This window comes from Sorex fumeus, unplaced genomic scaffold (genome assembly GCF_029834395.1).
Source record: "Sorex fumeus unplaced genomic scaffold, SorFum_2.1 ptg000014l, whole genome shotgun sequence".
NCBI classification, from domain to species: Eukaryota; Metazoa; Chordata; class Mammalia; order Eulipotyphla; family Soricidae; genus Sorex; species Sorex fumeus.
Window position 1 is genome coordinate 39,877,398 of NW_026606071.1, and position 24,211 is coordinate 39,901,608.

Consider the following 24,211-nt stretch of genomic DNA (forward strand, 5'->3'; position numbering starts at 1 on the left):
CACCGTTCTATATTGATTTATAAAATTATTGAAGTCATAGATTCCTTGAATGGAGAGATCATTCTGTGAAGAAACAGAATAGGAGAATGACAAATGCCTCAAAACAACAGAAACTGAGAACTTGTCTTCAGTAGGGAGCTTACCATAGGGGTAAAGAGGGCATGTGAGGGTCCCTGGGACAATAATGAAGAGAAGCAGGCAGTTTGGTGAAGGGTATAATGCCGGAATAGTTCATGTGTCCAAATCCTACAAGTAACAGCACACTTCCCAAACAGTAAAAAGATTTTTTTAAATATGTAAATTGTCGTGCAACCTTTCAGAGAAAATAACTTTTCTCTTTACATAGTTTTCTTTTAAAACTCAAATTATTCCACACCGGAATCTATAGTTATGGAATAGTCTCTGTTAAGTACATTGCACTGGTCCTGAGCTCTGTGTTTGCAAAGTTTTAAATGTTTCTACTCCCAAGAGCCACAGATGCTGCAAAAAGATAGGCAAATGGAAATATGTGTGGCATGTCTTTGTGTTTATTAGATTCCCAAATAGTGCTTTATTCAAGGAACTGCGATTAATGACCAAATGGAGTGATTATATTAATTTGTTTAAACAAATATTTAATTGCTTAAGTTAAAACAATAGTGTGTTTGAAAGGCAGTGGTCTGAGGGATAAAGACATTGGTCATCCATCATGAACAGGTTTGTAATGGTCTCTTTCACAGTGATTCAATAAAAAAAGTTAAAAAAAAAAGACATTGCTTAAAGCTGCATGAGAGCAGGTTATAATTTTAAATTTTGTAATTTAGCTAATTAGAGCTCAGACCTTGGTTAGTGTGAGTTCAAAATGTGGGCAGGCACATAACATGCGTATTGTGGCCATGAGCCTCTTCCTCAGCCATGGAGATGGCCAAAGGAAGAAGGAAACGGGGATGAGGGAGGGAACGCCAAGCTGGTTGATAATCAGTCATTGTGTATTCCTGTCTCACACTGCCACTCATTGTAGTCTCACAGAGTTACTTATTGATAAAATTCTCAGGAGTTAAAGGTAGCAATTACACGTAGGTGTGGTTGCACAATGAACAGATCTTAAGCAATTCCTTCAAGGAAAGCTCTTGTAGGACAGCATCTCATCCTGCTAGGAGATTTGCCCAAGGGCAGAATTCCAAATAAGGGCATATTTCTCCTTTCCATAATTCCTATCCATTTAGACAATTGTCTTAAATTTGCTTCTTAATATTTCTATTCATTTGCAAGGACACAGTAAGAGATATTATTGTCTTAAATAGATAGCACAGCGGTAGGGCGTTTGCCTTGCACGCAACCAACATGGCCAACCCGAGTTCGATTCCTCCGCCCCTCTCGGAGAGCCCGGCAAGCTACTGAGAGTATCTCGCCTGCACGGCAGAGCCTGGCAAGCTCCCCGTGACGTATTTGATATGCCAGACACAGTAACAACAAAGTCTCCAATGGAGACGTTACTGGGCCCACTCGAGCAAATCGATGATCAACGGGAGGGCCTTTACTTTACCTTTACTTAATAATATTTCTAGTCATTTTGTGTGGATACAATAAAAGATATATTAAGTTTAAAGGGTGGCTCTCTCTTGGGACATAAATATGTATATTTCAGATTATAGTCCTCAGGCCAGGTTAGTCTTTCCTAACCCCAGAAGTTTCCTTATCCAGTTACTCCTTTTGGGGTCACGATAGAGTTTTTGTTCATTATCTTACTCTTAACTTACTATAAGTACTATGGTGCTGGACCTGTCCTTTTCGATGCCTGGGTAGCTTATGGTTTACCCTGGGTCATCAAAGTCCCTGTTGGGATACTTCTTTTGGGGTGTTAGGAATTAAAGAGCAACTGAGGCTTAAATCGACTATATATGGCAGAGTCAATTAACATTCAAGTTACAAACGCATAGCATTAACTATCTTAACTATCTGTATAGAAAGGACATTTCTGTATAGAAAGGACATTTCTCTAAAGTAAACTATGTAAAGGACATAAAGGAAAATGAAAAACATTATTTCACTTGCATATACAAAAATTCAGAGTCCTCAGAAAATTTGACTTTATGATCCACAGGGTCTGATTTGGGAAAATAAGTGAATAAGTATATTAACAGATAGGGGAAACAGAACACAATGGAGAAGTTAAAGATAAACACAGGGGAATGGGAGTGCTTTAGGAGCACTGTGATGGGTGTAACTCAATAAAGGTAAGCTTCTTGAGTCAGAGGAGAAAGGACAGAGGAGAAAAGATGAGTCAATGTTAAATCTAAAATGTTCAGAATTATAATCCAACAGTTAGAAGTCTTGATCTTCTTGATCTTCAGCACAATAACTCAGAAATTTCAGAAACTAAAGAGAATGTCTTCAAGTTATTTATAGTTCTAGCGGTAGACAATGAAAAACAAAACAAACACTGTCCTCCCATTGTTCATCGATTTGCTCGAGTGGGCCCAGTAACATCTCCATTTTGAGACTTCTTATTATTGTGCTTGGTATATCAAATACGTCACATGCAGCTTGCCAGGCTTTGCCATGTGAGCCAGTTACTCTTGGTAGCTTGCTGGGCTCTCCAAGAGGGGTGGAGGAATTGAACTTGGCCGACCAGAGTTTGATTCCTCCACCCCTCTCAGAGAGCCTGGCAAGCTACCAAGAGTATCTTACCTGCATGGCAATGCCTGGCAAGCAACCCGTGACGTATTTGATATGCCAAACACAGTAACAATTGTCACAATGGAGACATTACTGGGCCTGCTTGAGACAATTAAAAAGAACATTTTCATACCTTCTCCTATATGGTTGCTTTTATCTTAACTTTTTCATCTCTATTCTTTTATGTTGTTTCTAAGGTCTAGAATTTATAACTAAAAAGTGTGTGGTAAGGGGCAACTCAGGAGCCTTTAGTTGAAGAGGAGATTTTCCAAGAAGCAGATCACTAATGAAAGATGCATGCTTATATATGGGACCAATGTCATGGGGGAACAATAATACTTTTTTAAAAATATATATGTCAGCTATATATAAACAGTAAGTTATTTTTTAAAGGATTGCATTGTATGAATTCAGATTATTTGCACTGAGATATAACTTTATGGTTAAACCACAGGCTTTGGGGCTAAACTACAGAGTTTGTGGATTCATAAGAACACTATAAAGTAATATTATTTTGTGGAAATAAAACATTGGTTGGACCAGAATGTGAATTATAAAATAAATATAATCAATGGGAAATATTTAAAAAATGACATAGTATCCCTCCTCCTACTTTTTCTATCCTGTCTGCTACTCTCTGAATATCTAATTATTTTTCTCTCTCTCTCTGCCAAGCATTTGGATATAGCTTTCTGGGTTCATTTGGATATGGCTTTCTCATAACTTCTGGGTTTATATACCTTAGTTCCAGACATCAGTACTTGTTAACCAAACTTTTTTCATTTCAAATCCATAGCAGAGAGCAATTGGACGTCTCAGTTCTCTCCAGACATCTACAATCAGTGTCATGGTGCTCCAAACAAACCAGGAGACAATTAACATCACTCAAATCTGTAAGTGTACTGCCATTTCTAAAATTCTAAGATCCTATATCTTTCCACACTTAGGCTCAGACTATTCTTTGCTTCCAGGATGCTCCAATTTGCCACATCATTAAGAATTACGCATAGCCCATTACCCAGAGAGCAACAAATACACACATGGTAATGGGAAGACTCGGGGCATTGAACCATGAATTCTCTCACTGTTTCTGCCCAACTCTGCTGATACAGATTACAAGACTTTTTTTTTCCCCCTTTCTTAGCCTGCTGTTTCAGAAAGCAGGAATTCCCCAGTGGCCAAGAGAGTCTTCACTGCCCATCATTCCTTCACATTTTCTGCCTATGTCAAGGTATTTTGTCATTAAGTGTCAATAAAACAGAAATGGTTTCTGAAAAACCTGTGAATGTTAACAATCTTTCTCAAAGAGAGTCAGCTAGCAGATTTCACTGCCATGCAAAATATTTAGGTACATTGTCTAAAAGCAAATGAATGTCACTAAACCTACACAGAAAATCTCTTTAGTGTGACTGTTATAGACTAATTGGGTCCTTTACCCTGTGCACGCACATTTTACATGTAACTTCATTTAGAGATTAGACTTTTAGGGTTTTGACAAACGTTGAATGAGGTCCTAGGTCTGGAGTTATAATCTGATAGGACTGATGTCTTTAGAAGGGATTTTATATCTCTGTCTGTTCCTTCTCCTTCTTCTCCTCCTCCTCCTCCTCCTCCTCCTCCTCCTCCTCCTCCTCCTCCTCCTCCTCCTCCTCCCCCACCTCCTCCTCCTCCTTCTTCTTTTCTCTTCTCTTCTCTTCTCTTCTCTTCTCTTCTCTTCTCTTCTCTTCTCTTCTCTTCTCTTCTCTTCTCTTCTCTTCTCTTCTCTTCTCTTCTCTTCTCTTCTCTTCCCTTCCCTTCCCTTCCCTTCCCTTCCCTTCCCTTCCCTTCCCTTCCCTTCCCTTCCCTCCCCTCCCCTCCCCTCCCCTTCTCCTCTCCTCTTCCCTCCCCTCCCCTCCCCTCTTCTCTCTCTCTCTCTCTCTCTCTCTCTCTCTCTCTCTCTCTCTCTCTCTCTGTGCATTCTGTAGCTCTAACTGCCCATGTGCATAGTTAAAAGAATGTGAGAAGGCACATGGAGAAAGCAGCTGTTTTCACCCCATAGAGAGGGCTCCCACACACAAAAAAAACAAACCCACATGGCATTTTTTTTTATACTTCCAGCATCCAGAATTGTGAGAAGATCAACTTCTGTTTTGTAACTCGCTGAATTTTGAGGTTTTGTTACGGCTGCCCAAGCAGACAAACAGAGCAATATGGTCAACATGAGAATAAAAACAAAAGAACGGCTGGTCATCTGTGGCTCCTGCCAGCCCCAGAGGGAATGCTCATGTTCTTCACCTAGGTCGATTTCTCCGGTGGCATTAACATCTGATTTGCACTTAATTGATCTGATTAACTTACCTTGATCTGAACTGGTCACCAAGACAAGCGAAAATACTCCATTGACTCTGCCACTGTCTGCTGTTTTTTAGTTGTCTAGACGTAGTCATAAACAGTTGGATGACTGCCCATGGTAAATTTTTAATGAGAGATTTTGAAATTAGAAAAGGAGAAAAAGCAATTGCAATTTATGGACTGGAGTTCTTCAATAATCAGGGGCCCTCCTGAAGATCCAGCACCAGGTTTCTGTCAGTTCTCCATGACATCAACTCTCTTGGTTTTGCAAGTCAAGTGCTTCAGTCCTATTTTTACTCCCTCCATTCAGAAGATTCCCCTGACATTTCTTAATTCTCAGCTTATGGAATGAGAGTTGTTAAATTATCCAGAAAGTAGACTAAGCAGGATCGATCAATGGCTTATTTGGATACACAAGTCAGATATAGGCTTTCTCCTCAGAGATTATCTACTGCAAAAAATTTTAGAAATGCACTGATATCTTGAATACTAGTCATGCAATTATGGAGGATGAGCTAATATCTCTACAAGATAACCTGGGCTCTGTTCTTTTTTTTGTTGTTGTTGTTTTTTGGGTTTTTTGTTAATGTGTCATGGATATAGGTTTCTAAACTCTGTTCCTAGTACATTTGAATATGTATAAGATAATATACCTGGACTATAATTTATTAAAAGGTACTCACTGATATAGCTATGCTGTTGTGCCCTCAAAAAGCAGGGAAAAACATTTAAATACTATGAAGAATGCACTTATGTATGTGTCCATTTTTTACAAAGTTTAGTAGATAAAATCATTCTTGCTGTTACCTGTTGAGAGTTTTTGCATAAAAATCCTGGTGATAAAATGTTTTCTCTCCCTAGTATCTCCCTGTTGAGTTTCCTTTTTAAGGCAATAAAAATTATTCAGCTCAACATGTTTACCCTTTGTCTTGTCTACCAGAAATCTTACAGCTAAATTTTATTATCAACAGCAATAACTGATTTTTTCTAAGTTCCTGGAAATTGTCCTTCAATTTAAAAAGTTTATTTAATTGTAACTAACTAATTTAACTCATAGAATATATTTTTTATAATTGTCAAGGAATAAATGATAATACACAAAAGTTAATAAGCCAGCGACAATAATTACCCTTAGCATTAAGATAAATGACGTTTTCCAGAAGAAAAAAAAAGATGCTATTCTTTCCATTACTGAGTCTATAAAGTGCATGATAATCTCCTCTCAGTGAAAGGATGTAAGATGTATCAATAATCTTAAGATGGTTTATTATTCTTCTAGCGAACAAGTAGTAAGAACAAAACTACATATTAAAAAGCTCCACCAGATCATAATCAGTTGGCGGACAGAAATCATACAGCTATATTTATGCCCTTTAGAAATGGGCAATTCATAATTAGAAAAGTAGATGAATAAAGCTGTGTAAAATGTATTATGTTGTTTGCTTGCAGAACTATTCATAATAACCAAGATTTGGAAACAACTTAAGTTTCGGAAAACAGATGAGTGCAGGGATAGAGAGAGTACCATTTGCAGGGAAGTTGGCTTGCATGGGACTCAATCCTGAGCACTTGAGTTTCCTGAGAACTGACAGTAGAGATCTTTCAGTGTAAGCCCTGAGCACTGCCTGCCATGCCCACCTCTCAAAAAGTAAGGTAAAGGTAAAGGTAAAGGCCGTCCCGTTGATCGTCGATTTGCTCGAGCGGGCCCAGTAACGTCTCCATTGGAGACTTTGTTGTTACTGTGTCTGGCATATCGAATACTCTCGGTAGCTTGCCGGGCTCTCCGAGAGGGGTGGAGGAATCGAACTCGGGTCGGCCATGTGGGCTGCGTGTAAGGCGAACGCCCTACCCGCTGTGCTATTGCTCCAGCCCTCAAAAAGTAAATAAAAACAAATGATAGGATAAAGAAACTTTGATATATATAATGTAAACCAAGGTGTTTATTAAAAAATGTAAGTCATGTGATCTGATACAATTTAGATGGAACTGTAGGGTATCCTGCTGAGTAAGGTCAGTGTCAGGAGAAGAACAGATAAAAAAAATTATGTCTTTCAACTGACACATTCAAAAGAGAAAAATGAAGCAGTGTTGGCATGGATGTAGGAGAAAAGGGATGGTCTTTCACTGTTGGTGGGAATGCCAACTTGTCCAGACTTTTTGGAAAACAATATGGGCATTCTTTCAAAACCTAGAAATTGAGTTTCCAGATGACTCCGCAATACCACTTCTGGGAATATATCCCAAGGGTGCAAAAAAGCACAGTATAAATGACATTTGCACCTGTATGTTTACTGTAGCACTGTTCACAATAGCCAGAATCTGGAAACAACCCGAGTTCCTGAGAACAGATGATTGGGTAAAGAAACCTTGGTACATCTACACAATGGAATGCTATGCAACTATAAGGAAAGATGAAATTATGAAATTTGTTTATAAGTAGATGGTCATGGAAAGTATCATGCTAAGTTAAATGAGTCAGAGAGGGAGAGACATAGAATGACTGAACTCATTTGTGGAATATAAAATAACATAACATAAGACCGACACTCAAGGACAGTAGACACAAGGGCCAGGAATATTGACCCATAGTTGGAAGCTTGTGTCATGAGGTTGGGGAGAAGGAAGCTGGAATAGAGAGAGGATCACTAATTCAATGATGGTTGGAGGAATCAATTGAGGTGAGAGATGTGTGCTAAAAGTAAATAAAGGACCAAAGGTGATAGCCTTTCAATATCTAAATTGCAAACCATAATGCCCCAAAGTAGAGAAAGAGTATGGGGAAAATTGTCTGCAATAAATGTCAGCGGGAGGGGTGGGATGAGGAAGGATACTGGTGACATTGGTGTTGGAGAATGTGCACTGGTGAAGGAATGGGTGTTCAATCATTGTATGACTGCATCTCAAACATGAAAGTTTTGTAACTGTACCTCATGGTGATTCAATAAAAAATAGAGAGAGTGATCTCTTTAATATGTGAAATATGATGTGTGACAATGCATAAGAATAACAATTGTGAGGCTGGAGTGATAGCACAGCGGGTAGGGCGTTTGTAGGTGTTTGCCTTGCACACGGCCGACCCGGGTTTGATTCCCAGTATCCCATATGGTTCCCTGAGCACCGCCAGGAGTGATTCCTGAGTGAAAAGCTAGGAGTAACCCCTGTGCATCTTCAGGTGTGACCCAAAAAGCCAAAGAAAAAAAAGAATACAATTAGTCAGAGACAACAGAACTGGTTTACAGGACTGAATTCACCATGGGCAAAGGGTATGGGGTGGCAAGTGGTGACTGAAGGGAACAACGAGGCAATGTTGGAGGGAAGTAAACACTCTGGTAGAGTGTGTGGCATTGGAACTTCACATGCACAAAATCCTGTCATTAAAAGCTGTATATCACTGTGTCTCAAATAAAAAGCTATTAAGAAATAGAGTGAAGTGGAAGGGAGAAGAGATAGATGAGAAGCAGCTGGAGCAGAGATGAAGTGGGACTCAGGTATATTGGTGGTATAAAAGAATGATGGAGCTAACTATCAAATAACAGAGTCAACAGCACTGAATTCATGAGATCCAAACTTTAATAACCAGATTTAAAAGATGCCTGTCAAGTTGCCACCTGGGGCTGGGTAGGTGGGTGGGGTGCAGTAAGAAAGGGAATATGGTTAAACTGGTGGATGGAATTTGACACTGGTAGGATTGGTGACTGGACACTGAATGTCAAAAACCCAACTACAGCGGGTAGGGCATTCGCCTTACACGCCTTACACGCGGCCAACATGGCCGACCCGAGTTCAATTCCTCCGCCCCTCTCGGAGAGCCCGGCAAGCTACCGAGAGTATTCGATATGCCAGACACAGTAACAACAAAGTCTCCAATGGAGACGTTACTGGGCCCGCTCGAGCAAATCGACGATCAACGGGAGGGCCTTTACCTTTACCTTTACCTATAGTGCTTTAATAAAATAATTTTTTAAAAATAATTTAAAACATAAACAAATTTGTAAACATATGCTATTCCAGGAATGCATGCAAAGTTTTGTATACTTGAGTAAAACTTTTGTATAAGGTTTTTTTTTTTAAGTATCTGAGTACGTATGCAATTTTCAAAGCTACAATCAGTCCTACACTAAATCACAAATCCAATCTCCATAAAACTGCTTTTCCAGTTAGTTCTCCTGTTCAAAAAGTCTATTCCCAATTACATATAATAAAATGTAATACCAATTAAAATTTTATAAAGTTAACCTCACTTAAAATGAATATTTATAAATAAGAATTCATACTTCATTTTTTATTTTTATTCTTGGGCTGGAGTGATAGTATAGCAGGTAGGGCATTTGCCTTGCACACAGTCAACCTGGGTTTGATTTTTTCGCCCCTCTTGGAGAGCCTGGCAAGCTGCTGAGAGTATCTCGCCTGCACAGCATAGTATGACAAACTATGTACGTATTTGATATCCCAAAAACAGTAACGACAAATCTCACAATGGAGACATTACTGATCCCCACTCGAACGAATCAATGAACAAAGGGAGGTAGTGTTACAGTGCTACTTCATTTTTTACTATAAATTTTATAGACCAAAATCATGATTAAACAACAATGAAAGGGCAGAGGGTAGACATCAACATATATTGTCAAAAGGAGACAATTTTCAATATATTTCCAAAGTTTTCATCTTGGAACTAATCTTTTAATCAGCTGTTTTTATACATTTAGTGAGGAAATGATCAGTTATAGATGAGACATAAAAATTTTTAGAATAATTCAAAATCTAATAATATGAATAAAATACAATAATCATTAAAAGTGATGGTCTAGAAATATGTTCATTATGCCAAAATGACTTTCTTGAAATCTTTTTACAGACTGAAAATAAAGCAGGTTGTAAATATTTATGTCCAGTCAAAATCATGTATGTGTATGTGTATAGGTACATGGTAATGCGTTAGATAAATACGTTTGAAAGAAAGGTAGAAAAGCAGAATATATACAATAAAAATTGCATAATATATATTTTATATTTCTTTGTAAAATCATATTCCTATCATATGTCCTGAGATTCACTTGAATACACTTTACGACAATTCGTTACAAAGTAGGTTAAAATTTCTAAACTCCATCCCTTGAATCAGGTGTTGCTGGTGGAAGCAAAGATTATATTTTAATAAGCTCCTGGGGTGACTGTTAGGCTAAATAGATTGCACACTATAACTTGAAAGGAATAATTTTAATGCCAGTTTCCATTAAAACTGTGCCTTTATACTCAAACAAACCCTAAAGTGTTTCCATTGGCCAAAATAGAACAACTAAAACAATATGAATAATAGGAGCATTTGAATTTTATCTCAGAACAAAACACAACACCCACAGTTCATCTCGATAAAGGATTGTTGACAAATTGAATGAATTCTTTCTTACATAGGAATTCCAAACAATGTAGAAAGATAGAAATAGAAAAAATAGCTACTAGCCAAATATCATGGTGTGAATTGTAAATAAGATCAATTAGTGGAGTTACCATTAATGAATAGAAATAAATAGAGAATAGTGGTTGCCTCATTGCAAATAATCTCCTTTTAGATATTTTGTTAAGAAAGAAAAAATTTAAACCTTCTTGAAGAAACCAGCAGCCACTACCCTACCCAAGTACTTGAGACTGTCACTGTCACTGTCCTCCTGTTGTTCATCGATTTGCTCGAGTGGGCCCATAACGTCTCCATTGGAGACTTTGTTGTTACTGTGTTTGGCATATTGAATACATCATGGGTAGCTTGCCAGGCTCTGCCGTGCGGGCGAGATACTCTAGGTAGCTTGCCGGGCTCTCTGAGAGGGGCGGAGGAATCGAACTCGGGTCGGCCATGTTGGCTGCGTGCAAGGCAAACGCCCTACCTCTGTGCTATCGCTCCAGCCCTACTTGAGACTAATAGCACTAAACTAAAATAGACATAAATGAGCCTCTTGAATGTATCATTCTGACCAAATATGTCTGAAGGGGGAAATATCAAAATTATAATTGATTACAAGTGCGAATATATCATGAATACCCACCCAAACTTAAGGGAAAAGCAAGTGACCAACACCCTTTGAAAGGACCAAAATCATTAAAGGAGGGAAAGATGTTGTCATATTGAAAACTGGAAGGGACTAAGAGAGAATAATTCAGTAAAAGATGGCATCTTGAACACCATACTAAATGAGAAAAATGTCTCAGTGGAAAAATAGGTGAAATTCAATGAAGTTAGTACATTGCTTAGTCAAAAGTACTGAACATGTTTAATTGTCTGGTTTTGATAATTTTTTATGCTTATGCAACATGTGAACATTGGTAGAAACTAGACAAGAAATATGCATGAAATCTTTATACCATTTTGTATTTTCCAAAAAAAAAAAAGTTACTTGAACAATGAGCCCTCCCTCCCGCTGCAGTGCTCATGTTGTGATTTCAGACTCACTAAATAGTGAGTGACAAAGAAAAACCCCCAGGGACTGGGCACCTACTCTAACTCATGGCCACAGCCAAGTCTGTGGTGATTTTCAACTGACTTTGGATGTTACTCCAATTAAAATAAAAAACAAAAACATTTCATTGCTTAAGCAGTGCTTGATTTCAGCATCTTCAATTCTCACTCACATATTTGTAAATCATAAGCAAAACCAATTATAAACTACTGATGAGATACCGGCAGTAAGAAGATCACATGATTAAAGAGATTCCCTCTAAATTGGACTGGTAAAATAACTTTGAAAAATACAGTTGGTAGCCAGCAAGTGTTTAACGACTAAAAAAAGAGCAAATAAACTTGTTGTTAGCGAAGAGGAAGAGCCTTTATCATGCTTCCCAACGGCTACATCTGGCTCGGGAAGACAAAATCTGTTTGAAGCCGAGAGCTGCCCTGCCCTCTTTCCATGAGACAACAGCTTTTGAGACAGCAAGCGGTGTGTAGTTTGATCAGGTGCCTCTGTGGTCCTCCACTATCTGCCTCAAACACAATGAATCGTTGACATGCTGCAAGCTCCCGAACTGGGCCTGCACCTGTGAGGTTCGGATGCCAACTCATCAGACCTACAGGGCAGGACACCATCGTGTAGAGGCAGCCAAGCCTTCCTAGACAACTTCCCCAGCTGATATCACTGACAGGTCCTGAAGCAGGAGAGAGAACAGTTGGCAAAGCCCCCTACTTGGCTCACACATGAGACATTCGAAGGATTTTCAGAAGTTATGGGAAAGGTTTGGAAAATACTATGGTGCTGAAAGGCAAATGCCAGTAGAATACAGCTTATATCTCTGTCCCTTGCTGCTGGCAAAGGCTAATAATACTAACTATCATTTTCTTATAATCCCATCGGTAGCATCTGACCTGAGAAACCTTAAACTAGGTGTAAGTTAGTAAGAACTCCCTTCCAACGGTAGCTTCCAGATGATATAGGGCAACCTGCACACACACACACACACACACACACACATCCACGTTAGGTAGGCATGGGATTTAGATTTTCTTTGTTTTTTGCGGGGATGTACTTGGGGTATACTCTTTGCTCTGCACTCAGTGACAACTTGCGGGGGGCTCTGGTGATCATATTGGGTGCTGGAATGAAACCCAGGTTGGCCACATGCAAGGTAAGTGCCTTACTCACTATAATGTTGTGGAAGCCCTTGGACTTTTATTAAATTAATCCAGAGATTATTATTCCCCTCGCCTCTTCTCTCTTCCAGAAATCCAGTGGTAAAGGGAGGGAGGAGAGGTACAATCACAAATCTCCTTTCAGTCACAGAGCTCTTTCACTCTGCATTCTTTAAATTCTTTCATATCATTAATTCTTGAGCATGATTCCACATGCATTTGTCCCTCTGCTAAATATAGATAGGACAATGAAAGAGCTCATTAGTAATGCACAGTCTCAAGTTGCTGAATCAGAAAATCCAGGTGATACTGATGCTGATAAAGTCTGAAAACTGCAGCAAGTTTCATTTTTCAGGAAGGGAAGCTGAAGGTTTCAAAGGAGATTCAGCCTGTCTAAAAGTCTTCAAAACATGCTGTAGTCGAAGGAGACCTCAGTGCATATCTATTCAGTAGCATAAGTGTTGAGAATAAAGGTAACAGCTATTATTGAATAAGCCCTTCTTCCATGCCAAAATTGCTAACTATTGAACACAGATGCCGCATTTAATCCTCACAGAAATTCTATTAGGTAACTAATACTTGACTTTGCCTTATTAACATTCAACATGAAGGTGAATTTTATAACTTACCCAGTTGGAAAATAGGGTTAGGTCTCCAATCTAATTTGCACATGGAAACCCCAATCAGAAAAAAAAATGGAAATTAAGCACCTTATCACTAATCACCACATGATATTTGTTTTTATTAGTGAAACACCATGAGGTGCAGTTGTAGATTTACAATTTTTTGTGCTTGGGTTTGATTATACAATGATCAGATACCCATCTCTCTACCAGTGCCCATTTTCCACCACCATGGATAATATCCCCCCCCCACCCCCCCATCCCCCCCCGCCTCTGTGGCAGGGCAATCCCCTGTGTTCTCTCTCTCCTTTTGGGTGTTGTGGTCTGCAAAAGAGGCATTGAGTGGCAAACATGTTCAGTCCATAGTCCACTTTCGACATGCATCTCCCCTCCTGGGAAGGTCCTCCAAACACCCTTTATTTGGTGTTCCCTTCTCTATCTGAGCTGCCCTTTCCTCTAGAATGCCCGACTGGCCACTAAGTTATGGTGTAATCCTCCTGGTGCTGATCTCAGCTATTCTTGGGTATTAATCTCATATTTTGTTACTTTATATCCCCCAGATGAATGCAATCTTTCTATGTCTATCCCTCTCTTTCTGACTCATTTCGCTTAGCATGATACTTTCCATGTTGTACCACTTGTATGTAAATTTCATGACTTCCTCTTTTCTAAGAGCTACATAGTACTCCATTGTGTAGATGTACCAAAGTTTCTTTAACCAGTCATCTGTTCTTGGGCATTCAGGTTTCTTCCAGTTTCTGGCTATTGTAAAGAGTGCTGCAATGAACAAACAAGTGCAGATGTCACTTCGACTATACATTTTTGCCTCTCTGGGATATATTCCCAGGAGTGGTATTGCTGGGTCAAATGGGAGCTCAATTTCTAATTTTTTGAGAATCGTCCATACTGTTTTCCAGAAGGGCTGAACCAGTCGACATTCCCACCAACAGTGAAGGAGTGTCCCTTTCTCGCCACATCCACGCCAGCATCGGTTGCTTTTGTTCTTTTGAATGTGGGCCAGTCTCTGAGGTGTGAGATGGTATCTCATTGTGGTTTTGATCTGCATCTCCCTGATGATTAATGATGTAGAGCATTTTCTCATGTGCTTTTTTGCCATTCGGATTTCTTCTTTGAGAAAGTTTCTGTTCATTTCATTGCCCCATTTTTGGATGGGGTTGGATGTTTTCTTCTTGTGGAGTTTAACCAGTATTTTGTATATCCTGGATATCAACCCCTTGTCAGATGTGTATTCGGCGAATATCCTTTCCCATTCTGTAGACTGTCTTTGTATTTTGGTCACTGTTTCTTTGGAGGTGCAGAAGCTTCTTAGTTTAAGATAGTCCCATTTATCTATCTCTGTTTTCACTTGCTCAGACAGTGGCGTGGCATCTTTGAAGATACCATTAGCTTCAATGTCATGGAGGGTTTTGCCAACTTTGTCTTCAATGTACCTTATGGTTTCTGGTCTGATGTTGAGGTCTTTAATCCATTTTGATCTTAGTTTTGTACATGGTGTTAGGCAGAGTTCTGAGCCCATTTTTTTTGCATGTAACCGTCCGGTGATGCCAGCACAATTTGTTAAAGAGGCTTTCCTTACTCCACTTCACATTTCTTGCACCTTTATCAAAGATTAGATGATCATATGATTGAGGAGAGATGTCAGTGTATTCAACCCTGTTCCATTGGTCTGCAACTCTGCCTTTGTTCCAGTACCATGCTGTTTTAATTATTACTGCTTTGTAGTACAGTTTGAAGTTAGGGAGATTGATTCCTCCCATTTTCTTTTTCCCAAGAATTGCTTTAGCTATTCGTGGAGGCTTATTGTTCCATATAAATTTCAGGAGTGTTTGCTCCATTTCTTTGAAGAATGTCATGGGTATCCTTATAGGGATTGCATTGAATTTATACAATGCTTTCGGTAGTATTGCCATTTTGACAATGTTAAGTCTCCCGACCCATGAGCAGGGGATATCTTTCCATTTCCTCATGTCCTCTTTTATTTCCTGAAGTAGCGTTTTGTAGTTTTCTTTGTACATGTCCTTTACTTCCTTAGTTAAGCTGATTCCTAAGTACTTGATTTTCTGGGGCACAATTGTGAATGGGATTGTTTTTTTCATGTTGCTTTCTTCTCTCTCACTGTTTGCATATAAGAAAGCCATGGACTTTTGGGTATTGATTTTATAGCCTGCAACTTTACTATATGAGTCTATTGTTTCTAGGAGTTTTTTGGTGGAGGTTATTGGGTTCTCTAAGTATAGTATCATATCATCTGCGAATAGTGAGAGCTTGATTTCTTCCTTTCTTACCTGAATGCCCTTAATATCTTTTTCTTGCCTAATCGCTATTGCAAGTACTTCCAGTACTATATTGAACAGCAGTGGAGAGAGTGGGCATCCTTGTCTTGTCCCTGACCTTAGGGGGAAGGCTCTCAGTTTTTCCCCATTGAGGATGATGCTTGCTGTAGGCTTGTGGTAGATGGCTTTAATTATGTTGAGGAAGGTCCCCTCTTATACCCATTTTGGCTAGGGTTTTCATCATAAAGTGGTGCTGGATCTTGTCAAATGCTTTCTCTGCATCTATTGATATAATCATATGCTTTTTATCTTTTCTTTTGTTGATATGATGGATTGTGTTGATTGATTTCTGAATGTTGAACCAACCATATGATATTTTTTTAAATCAAGGAAATTTATTTAATAAAGCCTAGAATATAGGTAAGAGTTCTTTCTCTTTCTTTCAGAATTTAAATTGCTAGTTAAAAAAACACTCAACCTTTGACATATAAAGCAGGGATAAATAAAGAGTTGTCACTTTCATTAAAAGTTCTCCTGCTTATTACACTGAATATCTTGTACTCTATTCCTTATATCAGCAGTAACAAAACTATGGAACCAACCATTACCTCAAAAACATTCCCTTAGGACTGACTCAAAATCTACTTTCAAGGAAATCTCAGATTACGAATTACTCCTATCGTCTACCTTTGCCCAGTGGTAATAGTCTAGTTTTGATCATTGGTCCTTGAAAGTATGGTCCTTGTGCCCATACTGTGGCAACAGATAACACCATCCAATTCCAGGAATTCAGAAGCATCAAAGGTATGGCCATAAATCTGTTTTTCAATAATCTTTTCTGATAGTTTCTTATTTTGACTTTATATTAGAAAACAACCTGGTAGGAAAGAGTACTTGATAAACAGAATAGTAAGTATCAGCAATCCATTTTCCTAGCATGCCATCATGTGCCTTGGCAGAATCATTCCTATGGAACTATTTGGTAAGTACAGTCTATTCCACGGAACAGCTTAATCCTAAAGATGTGTAGGATCACATCTTTAAAAACCTCACATCTGCTAAAAACCCCAGCTTTTAGCAGAGTAGTAACTACTTACTCTCTTACCCTGTCATATGACAAGCATATGCAAGCTTTCTGCATTATCTTGTGTACAAAACACAGGAACTCTGGTGGCCAAAATAAAGAACCCTGGTCAAAGAGATAGTACAGGAGGTAAGACAGTTTCTTTGCATGCTTCAGATGCTGGTTTTAATCTCTGGCTCCACATATGGTCCCCAAGAGCTGCCAGGCCCTGAGCACAGTCTGTTGTGTTCCAATCATTCCATCCCAAAGACAACAATATAAACATAAACATACACAGAAACAACAATAGTACTCTGTCTTCTGGATATGCTCTCTGGGCTTTGATTGCTGCTTCTGATCACAGAAGTACAATGAAGAGGCAGGCAACATTGTTATCATAAGCCCTTCTCCAATAGACTGGAATAAATTCCAGGAGATATAATTAGTAGTGCTTTTTTATCATTTTATGTTTTCTCTTTTCTCTATTTGGTAGGCATGCATTAAACATTAAAGATTAAAATCCATTGCATATATGGGATAAACAGAAAATTATAGCATACTAAGAAAAGTTCAGAACAGATCTATGAAACCAGACTGATCCTCAACACAGATAAAGTCATCAATAATAATAATAATAAAATGGATTCATGGAAAACTCTGAAAGTTATTTTTCCACAGGGATTACTATTCACATAAAACTATGTTCAAATTTCAAGTTTTTAGCAAAACGTAAGACATATAAACAAATTTCAGCTCATTCAAGAGAAAAAAAGAACTAATGTTAGTCTCAGGAAATGAATAAATACTATGCATGCTCAGAAAATTTTAAAAAATGTTTAAAGAAGCTGAGGAAGTAATGCCTAAAAAAGACACAATTATGAAGAGACAGAAAATCTAAAACAAACTAAAAGAAAATCCTGGGTCAAAAAAGATAATAGTTATGATTTTAAAAATTGCTAGAGAAGTTCAAAGGAAGATTTGAGCAGGAAGAAGTATTAGAGAATATAAATATGGAAGAGTATAAATTGTACCACTTATATCACTTGTTATCCCATTGATCATGGATTTGCTCAAGCAGGCACCAGTAATGTCTCCATTTGTCTCTGTCACCTGCTAGTGTAGCCCAATGACATCTGCTCGCTCCAGGAATACGAAGAGCCTCAAACTGTTTGTTCAGGGTTTTGAGGAAAAAGTCTGACCATCTCATAGGTGGGCGGCCATGCGTCCTTTTAACATTCCATGGAATTCACTCTGTAATGGCTCTAGTCCAGTGGTCATCTCTAAATTGCATTACATGTCCGGCCCATCTGATTTTCGATGCCTTGATGAATGAGACAGCATCTCTGATTATTGATCGTAGACAGAGGTTGGAACTTCGGATTCCTTCTCTCACTTGGGTGAACTGTGATACTCCAAGAATAGCTCTTTCAATTCCTCTTTGGGTGATCCAAATAGCGTTCTCATCCTGTTTTCGTAGGGCTCAGGTCTCTGAGGTGTATGTTAGCAGGAAGAACAGTGGAGTTGAAAAGATTTGCACAGAGCTGGAGGTTCTTCATCCCCTTAACAACTTCTTCGATGCTCTTGAAGGCATTCCACACCTCTCTCTTCCTCCTGCGCAGTTCTGATGCCAAGTCATTTCTCATGTTGAGTTCTGGATGCAGGCACACATAGTTGCTGCATTTGGAGATGTTCGTTCCATTGAGAGCAAATGGAACATCAGGGACTAGTTTATTTTTCATGAACATTGTCATGGTGAGATTCGGCTGCAGTCCAACCTTTCCACACTCATGGTTGAAGTCAGTCAGCATTTGTGCCACTTGACTGTTTGGTGTTATTAGTATGAAAGGGGGACGAGAGCACCTTGAATATAAATTATTGTTAGATAAATAAGGAGGGAAAAGTTAAAGAAAATTCAACAAACTCTAAGGGTACTATGGAATGCCATCAAGTACAGCAGTGTATTGTGGTAGCTCCAGAATAAAAATGAGAAATATGCACAAAGACTATTTAAAGAGATGATTACTCTCACACATTCCAGGGGGAAAGGGAGCTCAGATAGAGAAGGGAGCACCAAATAAAGGGTGTTGGGAGGATCCTCCCAGGATGAGAGAACCATGCTGAAAGTAGACTATAAACCAAACATGACTGCCACTCAATGCCTCTTTTGCAAACCACAACACTCAAAAGAAGAGAGAGAACAAAAGGGTATACCCTGCCACAGAGACAGGGTGGGATGAGGGGATGGGGGGTGGGAGGGATACTGAGACCCGTGGTGGTGGAAAATGGGCACTGATGGACAGATGGGTGTTTGATCATTGTACAATTGAAACATAAGCACAAAAATTTGTAAATCTACAACTGTACCTCATGGTGTTTCACTAACAAAATTTTTTTTAAAATGTAAATGATGGAAAATGTGCACTGGTGGAGGGATGGGTACTGGATCATTGTAGAACTGAAACCCAAGCACAAAAATGTGTAAGTCTACAACTGTACCTCATGGTGTTTCACTAATAAAAATTAAAAAAAAAAACTTTTCTTAGGTTGTAGAGTTAAACACAAACCAACAGTGCTCTGGATTGGGCTGTATGTTGCTGATCTTTGTTTAAGATGCTAGTTTTACATGTGACTTTAATACAGTAATATCAGTACTTTCATTTGTCTTGTTTACTATCGCTTCATTTTTAGTTACTAATAATATAATCAATCCTGTTTATTAGTATAACTTAATATTTCAAAAAATTTAAAGGACACAAAACTATAAAAACTGTGGTAAAGGATTTGTATGTAAATTTCCAAGAGTAGGGAAAAAAAATACATGTGACATAAACCCAAAGAGTTTCCTACAAAGACACATTAAGAGAAATCTCAAAGGATGAAGACAAAATCTTTGGGCAGCAAGAGAAAAACAAGTTGTCATTTTCTCAATCAGATTGTCAGCAGCAATTGCATAGGGAATTTCAGAGCACAGAAGAAAATGGATTGGTGTATGAAAAGATCCCAAGTCCCAAGGAATATATTGTCAACCAAGAGTGCTCTATCTAGGAAAAAACGGTCCTTCAACAGTGAAGAAGATATAAATACATTCCCATATTAATAAAAGCTAAAAGAGTTCATTATCATTATATATGTCCTACAATAACTGTTCAGGGGAAGTCAGCAAGATAAAATGCAAGGACTGTTTATTACCTGAAGACATATGGAACCTGGAGACATACTACAGGTACTGTTTAGTACCTGAAGACAAATGGAAAAAAAATAATCTCAATAAAAGAAAGTATGTGGGAATATATAGAAACTATTACCACGATGCTTTATAGCTATGCTTTGTTTTATACATGATTTTAGAGACTATTTCACTTTAAAATGTAAAACCAGTCACTATCTTAAACATCCAATATTTTTGTAACTTTGGTTTGTAATTCCAAATCTTATTTTCTACATAATTAAAATGTCTAATATTTGTTAAAGAATCTACTTTGTGTACCAGGGGTCATTAAACATAAAGGTACAATTTTTAACATAAATAAAGTGATTAGAGTAAGGCTTCCTGATTTAGTTTTGAAGTCAAATAATATAAAATTAAAATCAGTCAGGCCAGAGAGACAATACAACAAGTTGGGGGTTTGCCTTGCACACAGCCAACCTGGGTTCAATCCCTGATATCCCGATGGTTCCCCAAAATCTGCCAGGAGTGATCCCTGAGTGAAGAGCCAAGATTAAGCTCTGCACTCAGGCATCGCTCACCAGGTGTGATTCAAAAAAATTTTTAAATTAGTCATAAGTTTATGATGTTACATATAATTCTTGTAGTAACAAAACATGCAGCAATAAAATACACACAAAAAGAACACAATAGAGGGATTTCAGGAATTCACTATTAAACATTTAAAAATAATCACTACCTTCACACCCTACCGAGGTCACGAGTTGCTCCCCACGAGTGGCTCTCCAGCACGGCCATGGCTCCAGAGGCAAAATCCAGAGCCTAGCAGCTTGAGGCAGAAAGGTGAATGGACTATGCATTAAACTATGGTGCCATGCCTCCCCGGTAAGGAAGGGGTGTCGCTCCCTTCTGATTTTCCCCCCCACATCCCCAGGCAGCAAGGTGGCCACCACCTCAGAGCTTATTTGAAAGCCAGGTATGAGCCTGTGGTGACAGGGCCACTGCAGCCTCATGGGAAGGGTGACAGTACTCGCTCATACTTCATGCCCTACCAAGTTCACGAGTTGCCCCCCACGAGCAGCTCTCCGGCACGGCCATAACACCAGACTCACAGAAACCAATCTCGTAATTATTTGGCCCTTGGCAGAAATCTCTCCAGCTTAACTAGTAAAATATCAGAAATCCAAAATCGCGTGGCCACTATCGCGCGGCCACTGTTATGGTTCTCATAACAGCTATAGAAAACAAATTATTTCACAATGCCTTTTCGGCAGTTCTGATTGTTGGGGGGAAATTCTAAACAATAGTGGTGCATCTTTTGTCAAAATAATGAATGTAATCAAAGTAGACAGAGAGTTAAGTAGAAATTATCTGCCTCACAGTTATTGGGAGGGGTGGGAGGGGAGTATATTGGGGTTCCTGGTGGTGAAAAATAAGTACTGGTGAAGGGAAAGGTGTTTGATCATTGTATGACCGAGACTTAATCTTGAAAGCTTTATAACTTTTCCCACAGTGATTCAATAAATAAATATAACAAAAAAAATTTAAAAAATAAAAATAATCACTAAACACAAAAGCACTAAACACAAAAATAATCACTAAACACAACATTAAACAGTAACGCAATAAATTAGGGGTAGATGTTATAATAGGTAAAACAGATAGTTCAAGATGATTTGATAGCTATAAAAATATTGCTGTAGATTCAAAGATAAAAATAAAGTTAAAAAACAGAGATAATGGGGAGATAGTTCAAAGGGAAGAGCACAGGTTTAAATAGGGGTATATATACACTTTGAAAACTGAATTCAGGATATTGGAGATATTTTTGTTTACTATACATAGCATTAAAATAAATGAGTTAACTACAAAAATACAAACAGTGCGTGAATCTATACATGATGTACTTTGAGTCATCATAGTTAAAATTTTAGATAAAAAGAAGAAATGGAGGTTTCCAAGAGTCGGAAGTTGCCAGGAAATGTGGAGTTACACTTAATATCTCTCTTTATAACTTCATAACTACTTAACAGGCATCTCAAATCTGGTATGTCTAAATTCAAAATTTTTGTTTTTCCCTATAACATAGGTTCCTATTACTTTCCAACAAGCTTTCTATTCAGATTTCTGCAACAAAAACCATAGACGTATCGCTGAGCCTTTTCTTTATCTTAATTCTTAGATTTAGTCCATAAACAAATACAGCCCATTTCAATATAAAAACATATCCAAAACCTCATCAAAGCCTGGTCTGGTCAAAAACAGTTCCACTTTTTCTCAAGTGCCTCATCCTGAGATACTTAGATAAAGGCTTGGCATTAATCCTAGCATTGTCCCTTCATAGGTGTTGCACCCAAGTCAAACAAATCACAACTAAAGTTTAATCCCCAGTATTTTATTGATATATATGTGTGTATATACATATATATATTCAGACATGTGCATATGTTCCTGTATATATATTTAGGTGTATATGTGTGTATATATACATATATATATATATCTGTATGATAGATATGTGTAATATGTAAGGTAGGTATATAGATAGAGAACAATCCCAAATATGATTTCTCACCATCTCTAACAATATACCTCCTATTCAATCCTCAACCACCTTTTTCCTGGATAAACACACAGCCCTTCAGATTTATCTTGTTTCGCTCTTGTCGTACCTGTATCCCTATATGGCTTCCTTTAAGAGCATCCTAAATGGTTCCTTAACAAATCAAGTCATATTGTACTTGCCCCTGCTTACCTACTCCCAATCATTTTTCACTGTACTTAGAAAGCATCTAAGGACTTCATAACGGTCTTCACAGCACTTTGTTTCTTGACTATGCCTACATTGCCTGTTCATTTCTCTGCAGCTTTTTGTAACTCTGCTATTCCACTGACTCTTGAAGTATAGCTGTGCCTTCGGAATTTTTCAATGGCATTTCCTTTATCTGTCTTTTCTCATGGATCGGTTCCCTCCTTTGCCCTGGTTTCCTCTGATGTACCCTCTTAGAGACTCGATCCCCATCAATAGTATACTGTAGCAGGTGTGGATCAGTCTGCTTCTCTTTCCATCTCTGAGCTTAGTAGTGTCCAATTAAAAGTTCGATGGGACTGAAGTGATAGCACAGCAGGTAGGGAGTTTGTCTTGCATGCGGCCAACCTGGGTTTGATTCCCAGCATCCCGCATGGTCCCCCGAGCACCGCCAGGAGTAATTACTGAGTGAAGAGCCAGGAGTAACCCCTGTGCATTTCCGGGTGGACCCAAAAAAAAGGAAAAAAAAAGTTCAAATTGAGCAGTTTAAGTGTTTGCAGCCAAGAATGCACCCAACAAATGCTACAAAAAAGTTTCCTTTTTTAAAAAAATGCAAGTCAGTTCTTGAATAGCACATATCTAGCTTTATTTGGTTTTCATTCATAGCTCCTGTCACTACGTAATGCTAATGTAAAATGCAAGTAGGTGCTTATTGTTGAATATTTTCTGCTAAAAAAAATCCATGAAGGCTGCACTTTATCAGTTTTATTCATTGTGATCTACCCAATGCCTAGAACAACATACGGCACAGAAAATGTTCAGTAAGTATTTGTTAATTGGTTCATTTCAAACACCAATTCCTCTAATTGAAGGATCGATATGTGTGCATTGTTTTCAACTACTTTCATTTATTTCTCTCCTCTATAGCTTACATTTTTCAGTTTTTATTTTTTTATTTAATTAAAGATTGGTGATTTACAAAGTTATTGATAGTTGGGGCTGGAACAATAGCACAGCAGTAGAGCGTTTGCCTTGCACGCGGCTGACATGGCCAACCCAAGTTCAAATCCTCCACCCCTCTAGGAGAGCCCGGCAAGCTACCGAGAGTATTCCGCCCACACAGCAAAGCCTGGCAAGCTACCGGTACATGACGTATTTGATATACCTAAACACAGTAACCACAAGTCTCACAATGGAGACGTTAACTGGGCCCGCTTGAGCAAATCAATGAATAGCGGGAGGGCAGTGACGATGACAGTTGATAGTTGATTCTAAATTTTTTATGCTCCCATGATAGTGTGAATTACCTTGTGTTTTCAAAGTCTTTAACTGCATTAAATACCAATTATTACAGAGAATTCTCAAGGCCAACCTTCTCAACTCTCTAAGAAAAAAACTGTGATTTTTTCCAGTCTCTGAAATCATGGTACGCTCCATTTGTCTAACTCATCTTTTTAATAATTTAGTACCATGTATAATATCTAATATATCTTGTGTGTAATAATTTTATCTACACTCTTCACCACAAGTTCAGGTATTATGAAACAAAGTAAATGCTACTCTAGAAGCAAGGAAAGATACTAGTGAAATACTTTCTGCACTGTAGCACTGTTCATTGATTTGCTTGAGTGCACACCAGTAACGTCTCCATTGTAAGGCTTGTTGTTATTGTGTTTTGCATATTGAGTACACCACGGGGAGCTTGCCAGGCT